The sequence below is a fragment of the Lactuca serriola genome, chromosome 3 (assembly GCF_051521515.1).
Source record: "Lactuca serriola cultivar US96UC23 chromosome 3, Lser_US96UC23_V15, whole genome shotgun sequence".
Taxonomy (NCBI): Eukaryota; Viridiplantae; Streptophyta; class Magnoliopsida; order Asterales; family Asteraceae; genus Lactuca; species Lactuca serriola.
In genome coordinates, this window is record NC_136410.1 from 119,900,559 (window position 1) to 119,904,163 (window position 3,605).

General features: G+C 31.6%; 1 long non-coding RNA gene across 1 annotated transcript; it reads right to left on the minus strand.

Annotated features, from left to right (window-relative positions):
- Window positions 1-1,199: 1,199 nt before the first annotated feature.
- On the minus strand, window positions 1,200-2,882 carry LOC145094645 (uncharacterized). The gene is made up of 2 exons (XR_013703458.1): window positions 2,386-2,882; window positions 1,200-1,416 (listed from the first exon to the last, which is right to left on the minus strand). It is a non-coding gene; the product is annotated as an uncharacterized LOC145094645 (long non-coding RNA).
- Window positions 2,883-3,605: the final 723 nt, after the last annotated feature.

A 3,605-nucleotide genomic window follows, 5' to 3' on the forward strand; every position in this document is an offset into this window, starting at 1 on the left:
ATTTTCATTTAAATTCACTTGGCAAATTGTGGTTTTTTGGATTTTAATTAAATTATAAAAAAAATCTAATCTAAAAATATAATAAATAAAATAAGAAAACTTAAATGTCTCCATAAACTCTCATGTAATTTGTCAATCAATGTATTAAATTCAGTTTAAATTTAAATCAACCTTCCTAATTGAAAAACATAATTTTCGGCCAATGTCTTTTAAAAATCATGATAATTTGCAAAAACCTTGCAAAAATTTGTTCATTCACAGCTAATATTAATATTCATTACAAATTCAGTTTTGTAAATTATTAAACATGTAATGCTTAACAAAATATATTACTATTATTTTTTTAAAAAACTCGTATATTACACGTGTCTCACACCTAGTAATAAATAAACAATGAGTGTTCTGCAAACTAATCCTTGTTATTCAACCATATTCATTTATCATAATAACTAGGTGGGGAACCCCCGCGTTGCAGGGATCGGATTTGATATATATATATATATATATATATATATATATATATATATATATATATATATATATTTTGTTTGTAAAAAATGGAAGATGTACGAAATGGCAATCTATGTTTGTTTTTTGGTAAAGGAATTAAAAGAAATCGAAAAAAATAGAAAGAATAACCCCGCGTTGCGCATCAATATTTGCGAATGCCCTCCCGAAGTTCGTTGCCATTCCTAAACGACATAACAATACATATAAACTACCGACCACTTAGGGGTGCAAACGAGCCGAGCCAAGCCCGAGCCTGTTCAGTCTCAGCTCGGGCTCATTTAAGTTATGCGAGGCTCGAGCTCGAGCTCAGCTCGATTTGAGTTTCTTGTACTGACCTCGGCTCGAGCTCGTTAAGAAACTCATTTACTAATACCCTAAATCCCTAATCCTCAAATATGTTTTTATTTTAATAGAAAAATAATAATAATAAATGATTTTATATAAAGGCTCATTTAGGCTCGCGAGCCTAATAGAGCTTAGTGATATAGGCTCGACCTCGAGCTCGTTTAATAAACAAGCTTAATATTAAGCTCGAGCTCGGCTCGAGCTCGTTTAAAATCGGTTTCGAGCCGAGCTTTTATCGATCCGATCCCGAGTAGCTCACGAGTAGCTTGGCTCGTTTGCACCCCTACGACCACTTGCTTCTCAACAATCTAATAAACACACACCTGAAACACTCCAAAAGAAAGTGATAAACAGAAGGTTGCTAGAGTAATTGAACAAGGTTGGTACACTGATAGAATTATAATATGTGTAGATTTACAAAAGATTTTTATGAGGAGGTGGATATATTGCTAATTTCTTATTCATGGAACTTGCATCTTGACGAACAACTTCTATGTGGAGAACTAGAGATATGGATGTCTTGCATTGGATGCATCTGTCAATGTTGTAAGCATTATTCCCCTACAACATCAAAAGGGTAAAGTTGGTAATGTATGTAAATAACCAAAAAGAGAACTATTGCATGTACATATGAACCTAAAAAGTTAACAATGAATTGAAAAATAAAAAGTGACATTTAAAACGGTTTCCAAGATATAAAATTTCCATTTTCAGACAATCCATCACCAAAGTTTCTCATCTACTTGTAAACCATTAAAGAATGAAGAGACACTGCTCTTATCACCCTCAGGGCAAAGCACATACACACAAATACCCTTTCTCTTGTAGGTTTAAAGCAATCCGATAAACATAACCACACCCCCTTTCCAACAAAGAAAACATTAGAAAAAAAATATAAGATTATATTTTTTTTATTCTCATATGAATTATAAAATAACAACCTTTGGCAGTGGAATAAATAGGGTCAGTTATCATTGATATAAAGCTGATGCTGAACTCAAATTTATAACCACATCAGGTCTTTTTGCATCTTCCATTATTTTAATCTATGTATAGTTAAAACATAAGACCAAAATTAAATAAAAAAATAAAATATAAATATTGGAATTTATAAAATGTAAACATACAGCTCTTTGAGTACAATCAATACGAGCAATCTTCTTCCTGGGACCAAGATTAGTAATACAGAGTGAAGCTTAATGATGGAGCTGGAGACCAAAATAAATATGGGTAAAATAGTAAAATGTTAGAAAGCATACCTCAGGTGTTTGTGGTGGTGGTGATGTCATGGATGCCCCGAGTGTTGTAGAAGCTTATTTTTAACAGTGCAAACCCGTTTTTAGCACGCTCCGAGTATATAGTTGATGTCGAGTGAAGACAGTGCAAACCCATTTTTACCTTTTGAAGTTCTTTACGTGTAATTTCTGTTGCTGAAATCGATTGACATTTTCTCAAAACTGATAAATAGAGAAGATTTCACAGACATGCTTCGTGATAGACAACCTAAAACCAAAGATTCCGGTCTGTCACCTCTAAGGTAAGTGGATATTGAAATAGAATTGTGGAAGAAAGCAAGAAACCCGAAGTTTCTTTGTTTGAAATCATGGTAGGTCCGTTGGAATCAGTTGCCTTTTTGCTCTCGCCTCCTTCTCCGCTGAATTACCAAATGCTTTCATTTGTATAATCTGGATGAAGAACATTCAAGAAACCCTTGAAATCAAAATACATGCGTAATGTGTGTAAATTAAAGAGAAAAATTATACTTGTTCTTTAAGATAGTACCTTGTTGTCTATGGAGGCAATTTCCCATTCGGAAATCATCAAAAGATTAGTGAGTGGAATGAAATATAACCATTATTAGATACAAAAAGGCAATGAAATTTACCTTAAAACCATGCAACTGTTATAAAAAATAACAAAGAAGTAAAATGCTATAAGAATAAAAAAATTATTGGAAATATTTAGCGGGCTAAATGCAAGAAGAAGCAAAAATACGTCCACTTGTTTTTTTTTACCAAAAAACAACATGTAGGGGTAGTTTGGTCAAACCCGTTAAAATATCTTTTTTTATCAAAAAAAAAAAAAAAAACAGTATGAAGGGGCATTTTTGACAAAAATAATGTTAAAATCACTATTTTGTTTACCAAAAAAAAAAAACAGTATGTAGTAGCATTTTGGATAAAAACTGTTAAGCTCAATATTTTTTTTTACCATAAAACAGAGTATGATTTTTACCATAAAACAAAATATAAAATATTGGGGGTATAAAAAAAGTTAAATTGCATAAAAGCTAGATGATATTCAGAAACACACCATAACAACATACCTATTTTGCAAGATTTGTAATTTACGTATATTGATGACAATACCTGAAATTGTTGAACATATACAAAAGTAGGGGCAATATGGTCCTTAAACTGTAAAGAAATTAATTTTATTAATATAAAAGCAGGGGCAATATGGTACTAAAAATGAATTTTTTCTAATATTAAAAGTGTGGAGGGGCAATATCACCCTAAAACAATAAATATTAAATTTTATTAATATAAAAACAATGTTCAAGGGCAATATCGTCCTCAAAGTGTAAAAATGAAACCTTGAAATAGAATTAAACCATCCGGTGTGAAGCTCTACAAATTCCGACGTATGTGTGATCAATTTCCTCACCTTCCAATCTCTATCCACCGATTTCACACCTACAGTTCACCTAACCATATCTTCCTACCAATATCATTTAAAATATATAAGAA